The sequence below is a fragment of the Eriocheir sinensis genome, chromosome 25 (genome assembly GCF_024679095.1).
Source record: "Eriocheir sinensis breed Jianghai 21 chromosome 25, ASM2467909v1, whole genome shotgun sequence".
Classification (NCBI taxonomy): Eukaryota; Metazoa; Arthropoda; class Malacostraca; order Decapoda; family Varunidae; genus Eriocheir; species Eriocheir sinensis.
In genome coordinates, this window is record NC_066533.1 from 15194851 (window position 1) to 15208716 (window position 13866).

At 44.5% G+C, this 13866-nt stretch overlaps 2 long non-coding RNA genes across 3 annotated transcripts; one reads left to right on the top strand and one right to left on the bottom strand.

Annotated features, from left to right (window-relative positions):
• Positions 1-635: 635 nt before the first annotated feature.
• LOC127003458 (uncharacterized) lies at positions 636-7336 on the top strand. 2 transcript variants are annotated; one of them, XR_007757081.1, is made up of 3 exons: positions 636-723; positions 6353-6562; positions 7012-7336. It is a non-coding gene; the product is annotated as an uncharacterized LOC127003458 (long non-coding RNA). The 2 variants fall into 2 exon arrangements; XR_007757080.1 differs by lacking the exon at positions 636-723 and adding an exon at positions 4844-5141.
• On the bottom strand, positions 6884-11693 carry LOC127003457 (uncharacterized). Its single transcript, XR_007757079.1, has 4 exons — positions 11410-11693; positions 10915-11070; positions 7734-7823; positions 6884-7261 (listed from the first exon to the last, which is right to left on the bottom strand). It is a non-coding gene; the product is annotated as an uncharacterized LOC127003457 (long non-coding RNA).
• Positions 11694-13866: the final 2173 nt, after the last annotated feature.

Genomic DNA, 13866 nt, shown 5'->3' on the forward strand with positions numbered 1-13866 from the left:
TGCGTTAAACCGTTATGTTAGTGCATGCGAACGTGTCCACCGGTAAATAATTGTTCAGCTGCTCCGCGTTATTTTTCTCCTATTAAAACAACGACCCGGTACTCAACACCCGAGGCTCGTTAGGTCGTTCAGCGCAACTAACTAGCGAACGAGGAGCGAAGCGGTAATTAAAATACAGGTAATTCATCAACAAACTAGAACTGCAACAGGACGCGTGACACTAAACAGTAACAACAACGAAGTGATAAATAAACGAAATATATACCGTAAAAGCAGACACGAGAGCGAATATGACAGTGAAAGCGAAGAAAATGAAGTCGACGAGATAGCGAAACGTCAGTGATAGAGGAAGAGGAGAGGAAGGGGAAAGGCTGAAAAGATCGTAACAAGGAGGAAGAGGAAGAGGAAGAGGAGGAGGAGGAGGAGGAGGGAAGCGTACATTAAAACTAGAAACAATAGCGAATCGAAACAAAACGAAAAATAAATGAAGTCAACGAAATACCGAAGCGTCCAAGAAGAGGAGGAGGATAAGGGAGGGAGGGAAAAGGCTAACGAGGTAGTATCAGAAGGAGGAGGAGGAAGACGAAGAAGAAGAAGAAGAAGAAGAAGAAGAAGAAGAAGAAGAAGAAGAAGAAGAAGAAGAAGAAGAAGAGGAGGAGGAGGAGGAGGAGGAGGAGGGGAAGGGCAGCGCTAGGCGGCACTAGGACGTGGAGCAGCCGCAAGGTAAGTCATTGAAGTTTATCGTCCCTTATATACCATAGACTTTATACTCCGAGCTCCATTATGTGGCTTTTCGTTACGTGTGCCGCAGCGCTCACCACCAACCGGACTTTTGTTTTAGTGGAACGAAGCGAGAGGAAGGAAGGGAGAGAAAAGGCGCCGGCTGGGTTAGAGAGGAAAGAACAGGCGGGATAGGTTAGTGGAGAGAAGAGAGAGGAAGGAAAGGCGCCGGCTGGATTGGAGAGGAAAGAAATGGAGGAGAGAACAGGCGGGATAGGTTAGTGGAGAGAAGACAGAGGAAGGAAAGGAGAGAGAAGAGAGAAACGAATGGAGGAGAAGAGATAATAGGTGGGTTGAATAAGAGAATAGAGGAAAAGCAAGGTTGGGAATAGGAGCAAAGGGAGACGAAAGAGGGAACTGGGAGAGAGTGAGAGAGGGGGAGAAACAGGGAGGGGAAAAAGAAGAGCTGTTACCGGGAAAGGGACAAAACGATATATAGGACGAGAAGGATATTGCCTTGTGGAGTGTGTGTGTGTGGGAAGGAGGAGGAGGAAGAAGGGAGCAGCAGGAGAGGTAGAGTGTATGGATGAGAGGAAGAGGAGAGGAGGAGGAGGAGGAGGTGGAAATAATTAACGAGTGATGGATGAGAAGTGTGACAAGGAAGGGAATAAGTGGATAAGTGGAAAGAGGAGGAGGAGGAGGAATAGTGATTTATGAACGGAAGGAAAGAGAAACAAGATGGAAGGTGTGAATGAGAGGAAAATAAATGAATAAAAGGGAAATAAGAGTAAGAGGAAGATAGAAGAATGAAAGGGAAAAAAGATAGAAGAATGAAAGGGGAAACGAAGAAGAATGAAAAGGAAAACGAAGAAGAATGAAAGAGAAACAAATGTAAATAAAATGGAGATAGAACAAGAATAAGGTGAATAACCGGAATATAAACAAATGAAAAGGTAAAAAGGGCGAACAAGAGAAAGGTGGAAAAATGAAAAGGAAATAAAGGAAGAAGAATAGGAGTGGCCGAGAGGGTGTGGCAGGGAAAACATGATAAAAAATGGAGGTAGAGAAAAAAAGTATTGTCAAGTGATATAAAAAAGTGAAGAGGTACAGCGTGAAGGAGATCAAGAGGAGGAGGAAGAAAGATAAGGAGAGGGAGAGAGGGAGAGAGAGGGGGAGATAAGTGCGTATGGGAGAGTAGATTAGAAGTGTTAAGTGGATGGTAAGTGGGCAACCAGTCAACCATTACCAAGGCAACTACCAACACCGCATTGCTCGAGGCGACACACACACACACACACACACACACACACACACACACACACACACACACACACACACACACACACACACGAGTAGAGGAAAATTAAAAGGGGCATAGTATTTTTAAGTTGTCGTAGAGGAATATAAGGTAACAGACTTAATTGCAGTTACGTACGTGTTTCATACTTGTATATCTAACCTTTTCTTTTTTTCTCGTGTGTGTGTGTGTGTGTGTGTGTGTGTGTGTGTGTGTGTGTGTGTGTGTTATTAACTTAGTCGTATTTAATTAATTGTGGTATAGAAGGTCTTTGTAATATCCTAGTTATATCATTATTTTCAATTTAACTTCAATCTTTCATTTTAAACTAATAAACTACAACAGAAGGGAAGGAATAAGGGATAGGGAGGAATAGAAGAGTAGAGGAAAGAGAAGCGAAGATAATGAGAGGAAAGGGGATGGGAGAGGGGAGGAAGAGGGAGGGAAATGGGAAAGGAAAGAAAGATTGGGGTAGAAGGAAGGGGGAAAGGGTAAGGGAAATGGGGAAGAAAGAAAAAAAAAGAAATAGAGGGGATAGAAGGAACGAAACGGAGAGGTAGGGAAGGAAGGGAGATGAGTTAAGAGAGAAGGGGAATGGTAGGGGAAATAATGTAGATGAAGTAGAGGAAGGAAGAGGAATAGGGCACACTGCAGAGAAGGGAAGGAAATGGGGTAGGAGAAGAAAGGGAGGTAAGGTGAAGGAAAGAGAAAGGGAAGATTTAGAGGAAGGAAGGGGAAGGGGGTTAGGGAAGGGAGATGAGGTATGGGATAAAAGGTGGAGGGGGAAGAAAGGGCAGAAAAGGGAAGGAAAAAATGGGGAAAAAAAGAGCAGAAGAGGGAGGAAAAAGGTGGGAAATTAACGAAGAAAATGGGATAGAAGAAGAAAGGGAGGTAGAAAAGGGGAAAGAAAGAGTAAGACGGGGAAGAAGAGAATTAAGATAAGGAGAGAAAGGGTAGAAAAGGGAAGGAAATTAAGTAAAGGAAGAAAAGAGGGAAAAAAAGAGTAAAAGAGGGAGGAAGAAGGTGGAAAATTAACGAAGAAAATGGGATAGAAGAAGAAAGGGAGGTAGAAAAGGGGAAAGAAAGAGTAAGAGGGGGAAGAAGAGAATTAAGATAGGGGGAGAAAGGGAGATTAAGTAAACGAAGAGAAGAGGGAGAAAGAGTAGGAGAGAGAGGAAAGAGGTGAAGGGGGAGGGAATCGAGTAGGAGAGAGGTGGAATCGAGTAGGAGAGAGGTGGAATCGAGTAGGAGAGAGGTGGAATCGAGTAGGAGAGAGGTGAAGGGGGGTGGGGGGGAATCATTAACCAGAATTACCTATTACACCCAAGCGTGGACTTACCTTGAACATAATAAGCGAGACGCAATAACATTCTCTTTTTATTGGTCAGGGGAGGAGGAGGAGGAGGAAGAGAAGGGCACGTCACGTAGTTTTGAGGTCACGAGGTTATGGAGGAGGAGGAGAGATCACTGACTTGGAGAGAGGGTGGGAGGGAGGGAGCATAGGAGGAGAGAAGGGAGGGGGAATATGAGGTGAAGGAAGAGAGAGAGGGAGGGAGCATAGGAGGAGAGAAGGGAGGGATGGAGGGAGGGAAAGAACAAACAGAAGGGAGTAAGGGAGATTGGAGGGAAGGGTGACGTAAGCTAAGGGAGGGAGGGAGGTGGTCGCATACAGAGGAATGAAGTAAGGGAGTGGAAAGGGAAGGAAGGAAGGGAGGGAGGAAATGGGTAACGGTAGGGAGGTTAAGTGGAAGAGGTCGCGAAATAGAGGAAAAGGGAGGGAGGGAGAGTATGAAAAGAGGAAGGGAGATTAACGAAAAGGGGTGAGGGAGGGAGGGAAGGGAGGGTTAGGGAACGGATAGGAGGGTGGTTAAGAAGGAAGGGAGAGGGGAAAGGAAGAAAAGAAGGAAGGAAGGGAGGGTTAGGGAAAGGATAGAAGGGTGGATAAGAAGGAAGGGAGGGAAGGAAGAAAGAAGGAAGGAAGGGAGGGTTAGGGAAAGGATAGAAGGGTGGATAAGAAGGGAGAGGGAGGGGAAGGGAAGAAAAGAAGGGAGGAAGGGAGGGTTAGGGAAAGGATAGGAGGGTGGTTAAGAAGGAAGAGGGAGGGGAAGGGAAGAAAAGAAGGGGTGAGGGAAGGAAGGAAGGAAGGAAGGAAGGGAGGGTTAGGGAAAGGATAGGAGGGTGGTTAAGAAGGAAGGGAGAGGGGAAAGGAAGAAAAGAAGGGAGGAAGGGAGGGTTAGGGAAAGGATAGGAGGGTGGATAAGAAAGAAGGGAGAGGGGAAGGGAAGAAAAGAAGGGGTGAGGGAGGGAGGGAAGGAAGGGAGGGTTAGGGAAGGGATAGGAGGGTGGTTAAGAACGAAGAGGGAGGTGAAGGGAAGAAGAGGTACAAAGGAAAGGGAATATATGGAAGGGTCATGAACTAGAAAGTGGAGGAGAGAGGGAAAGGCGTCGTGAGGAAGAGGAGGAGGATGAGGAGGGGTGAGTAAGAGAGAGGGAGAGGGGGAAGGGATTTGATGGAGGAGAGGAGTCACGAACAAGGACTCAATGATAAAGAGGAGTTATTGGAAGAATGGAAGGAGAATAAGGAATTGAGAGAGGAGAGGAAACATGGAAAAAAAAGGAAGAGAATGAGAGGTATAGAAGGAAGAGAATAGTTTGAGGGGGTCACGAACGGAGAAAGTGGAGGAGGGAGGCAGGCTAACCCACTCCCGTTTTCTTTGGGTAAGGAGCAGAGAGAGAAGAAGAAACAAGGAAAAAAAAAGAGGAGGAGAATGAGAGGTGAAGAAGGAAGAGAATAGTTTGAGGGGGTCACGAACGGAGACAGTGGAGGAATAATGGAGAGGGGAAGAGGAGGAGGGAGGCAGGCTAACCCACTCCCGTTTTCTTTGGGTAAGGAGTAGAGAGAGAAGAAGAAACAAGGAAAAAAAAAAAAAAGAGGAGGAGAATGAGAGGTGAAGAAGGAAGAGAGAATAGTTTGAGGGGGTCACGAACGGAGAAAGTGGAGGAATAATGGAGAGAGGAGTAGTAGGGGGAAGAGGAGGGGGGAGCCAGGCTAACCCACTCCCGTTTTCTTTACCAGTCAGCGTGAATAGACGACGTAATGCCAAGGGTGACGACGCATTTCACGGTACGCTGATTGTCCCCTTTTTTGGTCACTTACACGAGGTCACGGTGCAAGGGTGGAGCGCGTGGTGAGGGAGTGATCGCTGTTCCCTGTCCCGTTAATATATTTTTTTAAGGTTTTCAGTGAGATGAGGTAAAAGAAAGAAGGGAATGGAAGGGGAAACGAAGGGGAATGGGGAAGAAAAGAAAGGTAGGTAAGGTATGGGTGAAAGATAAAAGAAAGAATGGGAATGGAAGGGAAAAGGAGAGGGTTAAGTAAGGGAAGGTAGGGGAATAGGGTAGACTCTAGAGCAGTGGTTCTTCACCTGGGTTCGGCGAGCCAGTCTCGGGGGTTCGGTGAAGACCCTCCCGAAAGACATTGTAATTTTGCAATTGACTTCTAGGCAAATTTTCTTTCGTATTTTTATGAATTAAAATGGATATGGAATCCATTCTTTGTATTATCCAAAATTAATATACTCTTGAACTTTGAAGCAGTTTTTCTTCCACTTGTATGGGTTTTTTCCTTCATACCTGAGGGGTTCGGCTACTGTGCAGAGGTTTTCGTTAGGGTTCGGCGCCTCCGAAAAGATTAAGAACCACTGCTCTAGAGGAAGGAAGGGAATGGGGGAGAAAGGTATACGTAAGGAGGTATGGGTGATTTGTGTATACAGGAAGGGGGAGGGTTAAAAGTATTCTCCCCCTGCCCCCCCTTCACCTCTCCCCCTTGCCTCACAAAACACACACGAGGCCTTTGTACCGTGACTTCTAGTGTTGCGCAACCCTTAGTGGAAAAAATATAATTGTTTCTTGCCTTTCACCTGAGCACACAAGACTGAGCTCGTTTAGTAAGGTTTGTATTTTTCGTTCCCCGAGATTATTTTTAGCTCATTTTAGAAGAATCAAACTATGGGTAAACTACAAAGGTTTTCATGCTTATAAGACTTTGTGTTGATATATATTTACGTACAAGTTTCATTGAATGTGACGGGCAACTTCAGCATTATATATCTTAATAAATTCTCTCTCACTCAGGGATGTCTTGTTCTCTTTCCTAATGCTTAAGAAGACATCCCCTGCAGTAGTAAAGAGGATAAGACAGTCCTGCGGGATAAAGAGAATTAAACATATAAATGCTGAACGTGCCATAACATTCAATTAAAACATGCAGAGGTAAATTTCCCGCCTTCATATACCCTCAACAGTATCTACAAATAACACGGATTTATATTTCAGAGACGATCAGCTTCATATTCATCACATCTTCCTCTTCTCGCAACTTCCGCACCCCAAGCAGTCAGTCGTCAGGAAGGAAGGCTGCGTGGGCATTGTTTAGTCTCCATCACCCTCACCAGGACGCCCGCCCCTCCGTGTTTACAAACACTCGTCACCTCCACATTCCCCGCCACGAGCAGAAAGCAGAAGCAGGCGGCTTACTTGGCACTTGTATGCTTTTATATTCTCGTAGTTTCTCATTTGATTTTCCTTGTTTCCTCCTAGATAGTAGTTGTAATTACGTATTTGAAATTGAGGAAGTTACCTAACAATCAAATTATATACATCAGTAAGACAAACATGCTGCAAAAAAGTATTGTGAATGTAAGATGTGTAGTAAGTGAACAATATGGCAAAAAATCTGAAAAAATCTGGCTTATTAGGCCCTCAATCAAGAAAATAAAATCCTCATTTGAGGATACAAGTCCATAGTATTTCGAAGAGCCTCCGGAGAAAAACTAGGCCCTCTGGTATTGAAAAGAAACCAATGGAGGCGTCCCTTACATTTATTTAAATCCAAACATCTTAGTTACAGAGCGTAGTTTATAATATCCGTACCACGTACAATACACTCCCTCGGTAGCATAAGTGAGCTGACAATCTTCCTCTCTCCTGAACAGACTCCACGGTTGCCTGCCAGCTGAGGCGTCTCCCTGAGGTGTGCAGAACGTCTTTTCTCCCCAGCATGCAGCCCTTGAGTTCGCCTGCCAACTGAAGTCTCTCTGTCGTGTGCAGTCTCTTCCCAACAGACACTAGTCACCTGCCAGCTTGTCTTCCCACCGTGTGCATTTCGTCTCTCCTCCGGGACGGCTTGCTGGGAGACGCTTGACTGAATCACGGTGCAGGACCAGGGGTCACCGCACACCACGCCTGAAAGTGTTTATTGGAGTTGATAGATGTCTTTAATTATATTTGTAAGCTGTTCAATAAAGACGCTTGCACGGACACTCCTCGAGTTTGATTTAACGAAATATGTTTCCAATTCATCTCCGGAAACTTTTTTAGGTAGTTATGACTTAGGACAGTATTTTTGTGCCCTTATTGCTTACTCAGTAGTTTTGGCGCCGTTTTCATCTATATCTGGGCTAATTTGGCAGCATTTTATCCATTAACCTAACTGGACCAAAAACTTCAAATATAAGCATCCTATTGCAATTTCTAAACCAAATATTTTTTTCATACCCCAGGCTGTTATTTAGAGCAGATTAAATTATTCAAAAACATGACTGTATAAACGTATCCAACTGAAGAAGATTATTGCATTACTATAGTCTAAAGATTGAAGAGCACTAGCATGGACCACTTACACACTTAAAACAACAATAACAAAAAAGCGACCTACGCGTATCGGGTGTCTGTCCGCTTCCGAGTCCCCACACAGCAGAAGACACTCACTCTGCAGTCTTCCCTCTAGCTCATCTCCTCGCCTTCCCTGCAATACAAGGGATAAAATTAACAACTCTGGACCTCGAGGTGAATGAGGGCGTGAGAGCGTTTTAGCCAAGGATAATGCTCTAGCCACCTTGGGTTAAGCTTAGATATTATACATAGAAAGGTCTAGATTATGAAAAGCGGGACCCCACGCCGTAGAATAAGCAACATGAATGGGGGTTTTATTGTTTTTTTTTACGACAAAGAAGACCGCTCAAGGGCACAAAAAAAAGCCCGCTACTCGCTGCTCCTAAAATTAATCCAGGGAAACAAACTTGAAACTGAAGAACTCATCATAATATTTTGTTTTGCCCAGCGGCACATACAAAAGCAAACATAGCAAACAAGAGTATGAAAAAGAATATGCTACTGATTAATAATGAAGTTGAATGCAGTTTTTATCATCTAGTTATATACCCCAATTAAAGCCCTTCCAACAACCTCATTTTGAACGACAGAACAGCAGTATTCCATTAACATTCAACTAACACGCAAACACAAATATGTTAAGTATCTACATGGAAAAAGAATGACGCTAATGTTACCCGATGTATAAAATAGAATCTACACCTTTCACAGACAACTCAGCACTGCCCCGCAAAAGGAGGGTCAGCAACGTTACCCGATGTATAAAAAATCTACGCCTTTCACAGACAAAAAGAAGGTCAGCATCCCACACTACTCCAAGAAAAGTGCCGATGCTTCTATTTCCTTCGCAAGCACAAACAAACATCTATAAACACTCCCCCGCCAACACATCTCAGCTACACACACACATGCGCTACCGAACCCAAACCCATCAAACATATTAGCATGGGATCGTTTCTCATGCTTGCCTGCCTCCCAGCACCCCCGCGCGGCCGCTCAGAGCAAGAAGCCTCCCAAAGACCCCACCCCGCCAAGCCCCACTGCAGCTAAGTTCCCCCTGAAAGCCCATTGATGTGCCGTTCTTTATGGTTGGACTTGCTGTTGCTACTACTACTACGAGCTAAAATATGCTAACTAGTCTTTCGGAAATGGTTTTTTACTTAAATATACATGAAGATACTACCCAAAACCTTTAGCTACTCTTGTGTGTGTGTGTGTGTGTGTGTGTGTGTGTGTGTGTGTGTGTGTGTGTGTGTGTGTGTGTGTCATCCGTCTCTGTCTACCGCCCTTTCGTGTAGGAGGGCGAGGAGAAATTTATCAGTATTAGGTAAGAAATTTTTCCCTTTCCTTGATAAATCTCTCTCTCTCTCTCTTCTCTCTCTCTTCTCTCTAAAACACACAAATAACCACAAAATACCCCAAAAAACACACATCACAATAAAAAAAAATAGAGACTAATACCTCACAAACAAACACCCTTACAAACAAACTTAAAATTTACTAAAGGATGCGAAATTTGAATATCGGAAGAAGACTCAACACCGCATCACAAGAACGGTCTATGGTGGAGTACGAGGAAGCTGGGTTTGTTATGATACCTCGCCTAACCAAGCAACCCTGACGCTACGCTATCTGACAGGCCACGGACCATATTCTCAAACGCTTCGCCGCTAACTCACTCACATTTGACAGGGTTTTTGAAGGGGTATTGGGCATTTCCAGAGGTACATTTATGACCCTGGTGGTAGTTTGACCCCTCTTCTGTACCTTAGACGTGAAAAACACCAATGAAAACCAGATTAAACTCCATTTTAGCCTTTGGAAATAGCTTCTGAGAATACCGACCCAGGTGGAAAGGCAGGCAGGTGAGCAGGTGAGCCTCGGTAGGCAGGCTATTCACTATTATTAATCTGTTAAGTGTTAGAAGTTGAGGCCTTGATGGAAAGTTAACCACCTCAACTTTCCCATCACACACACACACACACACACACAGGAAACTACCCACCCCTACTTTTTAAAACTCCCCCTTGGAAATATTTTAACTCGTGAATTTAAAGCTACAGTTTTCTACGGTGAAATAAAAGACAGACTTCTACAAGACGTTTAAATAGAGGTAAAGATGCGAAGGAATAGGAAAAAGGGAATGGAGAATAGGGAATAGGATAAGGGGGCGTGTCTTAATGGGGAAAAGTAATGGTAGAACTCTCCAAATGTAGTTAATGGGTAAAGGGAGGGGTCTTCAATGGGAAAAAGGAAGGAAGAAAAGGATAGAGAAATCTGTTAGTATAGGGAAGAGGTGAGAGGAACTGTCTGCTAAATGGGTAATGGTGACTGGAAGTGTTTGCTAAATAGGTGAAGGGGTAACGGGAGGGTCTGAAAAATGGGTAATAGGGTTGAGAGACATGATAGGTAGTGGAATGAAGGGGTGACTGATAAATAAATAATGGGGTAATGGGACAAGAGAAGTAAATAGGAGTAAAGGAAAGTGGTAAAGATAGACAATGGAGTGACGGGAGATATAGTGAGGTAATGGAATGAAGAGATGAGAGAAATAATGTAATGAAGGGGTGACTGATAAATAGATATACAAAGAGATGTGATAAGTGAAATAGATAATGAGATAGATAATGGAGTGATGGGAGATATAGTAAAATAATGGAGGGAAAGGATGCGAGATATAAAGCAATGAAGGGAGTCTGATAAATAGATATATAAAGGAAGATGGGAGGAGTGAAATAGATCATGAAATGCAAAGTGGCGTGTTTGGTAGATAGATAAATGAGGTGATGGGACGTATGGAGTAGATAGTGAAGTGTAAAGAGAGGGAGGTAAGGGAGGAGGAAGGGGGGGACAGGGGAGTAGAGGACGCGAAGGGGAGGAGGGGGAGGGAAGGGAATGTAACTTTTCGAGGGAGGAGGGAGGGGACAGGGAAGGGGGAGGAGATCAGCGTCATGTTGTGAATAGTGAGTGAAGGTTCGTGAAATAGCGTAGTGAAGGAGAGTCTGATAAAATTACTAATAACCCGATAGAACGTGTAAATAGATAATGGGTTTTAGAAGGGTGATATTAACTGAACCAAAACTTCTAAATATCCATCAAAACAACGTGAGGCTACTAAATGAAAGAAAAGGTACAAACAAAAAAGTAGACATTAGCGGGTAGCAGCATCAAACCCGTAGGAAAATGAGAGGTGGAAAGTGTCATACCGAGGGAAATATAAATACCTTTCCGATGTAGTTTCGCCATGGGTCACACACTGCCTGCTGTTTCGTGTTCCGTATCATGTATTATAAAGTCTTGTCTGGGGGATGGGATGGCATGACCTCTCTTCTCCCGTGTTGTAATTCTCTGCAACACCTCCCTTCTCCCTTGTTGTTTACCTGCAACAATAAACTATCAATCAATCAACAATAAGCCTCAATCAAAGTGTGACGCAGCCTATTATGTGCTAAGGTGAGGTGTGGTGCAGTCCCTCATTTCCCTGCAATATCAAGTTCAGGTTTGGTATGTGAGATGAAGGGGACACTGGGTAACAACTGCAATCATTAAACAAGGACCTACTCTTCCTCTCTCAGTCGTGACGGTCTTAGGAAGGGAGGAAGGAGAGGGAGATGATGGCCAACTAATAAAACACACATCCTCGTACATTCCTATACCGCTTTATCAATGTCATTAAGCTAACACAATCGTCATCATTGCGCTTCCCTTCCTTAACTTACCTTAGAGGACGTGAAAAGATGAAAACACGCACCACATCCACAGTAACACGATCCTTCTTCCTCCAGCACGCCTGTCGTTCCTGGGAGCCGGAGAAGAAATACCAGGCAGCCAGACGTGAGTGAGGCGCGCGCCGGTGAAGCAGAAACAGCGAATATAGAGACAGTTTCGCTTGTTTCCTCGGCACAGCTCTGTCACCTTATACGGAGCAATGTAAGGTTGATATGGCCAAAAATAATAGCAACACACTCAAGCTTTATATATTACATCATTTGCCTTGAAGATTTAATGTCCTTATACGGAGCAATGTAAGGTTGATATGTCCAAAAATAATAGCAACACTCAAGCTTTATATATTAAATCATTTGCCTTGAAGATTTAATGTAAGTGTAGCCTATTGTAGTACAGACACTTTTTTCTATAACGAGGCACATTGATTATACAGCTATCGTTCCCTCGTTCTTATATGAAAGTCTATTCGTTATTACCGCTCTTTACAGCTAGATGACTGTACATTGTTACGAAGGCGAAAGGAAGGGATGTACAGGCTGTTACAACGCATACTACTTATCAAATGACGCATAATTCAGGTTACATGCTAGGCTATATAGTAGATCGTTCAGAAATACAAAAAAGGGAGAACTAATGAATAGATACAACAGAAACAGCTCTTTAGTTACCTGTGGTTTGCGCATTAACCTCATTTCAGTATATAATAAGAAATACAGAACACATTGGTATGTGGTAGCGTGGTAGTCGTCGAGCGCTGGTCCCGGATGTTAAGGCCTCAGGGCAAGTGAACACTCGTTCCGAAGTTTGTGACCAGAAGGGCGTTACTTGTGTGGTTAATTTATTATGGAAGGTGGGAGGATTTCCGTGGGAACCACTTTGAGACAGCATTAAGAAACTGGATGGTGATAATGTACTATGGGGGGGATGCGTGTACGGTTCAGTAATCTCAAATGAGCAGCAAAACAGGCTCCAAATGATAACACTCAGTAAGGTTATATATAAATATGTATTTGGTTTCCTTTTGCAAAGGTTAGCGGAGTACTAATAAAAATAAAATAAAATGACTGACAGGCTGTAGGCCTCTAATCTAGCTAGCTACCGGCACAAGGGAGATTTGGGGAATACACAGAATGCTTAGCTCTAGTTGCTGGATGCGGAGGAAGAGGAGCTGGCGTGAGTGTCGGGCTCGGCAGGGGACGTTCACGATGGGAATGGGCGGTCCTGGTGATGGACAGACGGGCGCCGCTTGATGTGGAGATGGAGCGGCTCGGGTGGTGTGAAGAGGCGGGCGCCCTTTGATGTAGGGAGCAGCTTGGGGCAGTGATTCCGGCCCCCAGGACAGTCGAGGGGCAGGTTACCCCGCCATACAAGTTACCATCCTGTAGTCAGTCTCACCCCGCAGGCCGTGGGTGGTTTTTCGGGGGGGGCTAAGTGGAGAGATGGACACCTCTCTCACTCAACTCCAACTCGCTGCCTTTCCTTGCTAGGGCTGCTGCTCGTCTCCTGACTAGCCCGCCTCACACAGAAGGCCGTGGGTGGGGTGTTCGTCTCCCAAGCTTCTGCCTTGCTGCAGTGGTGCTTGTCTCCTCTCTTCTCTCCAGCTTCTGGCCTGCTGCAGTGGTGCTTGTCTCCTCACTGACTCGTGGGTCTCCTTGCCCTCGCCTTCTCGCCTCTGCTCCTCGCTAAGCTCCTCCCCCTTCTTCACGTGACTCCCTCTCGGCATTACAATCAAACCCCACCTAACTAACTAGTTATTGGTTTCTTAGAGGGGTTCGAGGCTTTGAGATGAGGGATTTCAGTAACTCTCGTTCATATATTCGCTCATTCGCTCGCCGTGTTATCTTCTCATAACCTTTTACGCACTTACATTCCTCAGCCACCCATTCACTCTTTCACTCATTCACTCATTCACTCACTCATTCACGCTCCCACTCGCTCACACTTACTCACTCTGTCACTCACCGACTTACATTCTCTCGTTCATTCATGCACTCGCTTACACATACTCATTCTGTTACTCACTGACTTACTCACATTCTCGTTCACTCACATTCGGACCGTTACACATATAAGAGACAAATAGTGAACAGATGCATCAAAAACAGGTAATCAGTTCCCGGTAGTTTGCGAACGAGTGATATTTCAGTAGACAGTATATAATATGGGTTTGACATATAGCTACCTACTCATTCGCTGACCTCTTGTTTGGTTATTATACTATCCCGACTCCCCAATATAAGAGAAAACTTGTGAATAGATATACCAGAAATAGCCTATCAGTTCACAGTAGTTTGCGAACGAGTGATATTTCAGTAGACAGTATATAAAATGCGTTTGACATACAGCTATCTACTCATTCGCCGACCTCTAGTTTGCTATATATATTATCCTGACTCCCTAATTATAAGAGAAAACATGTGAATAGATACACCAGAAACAGCCTATCA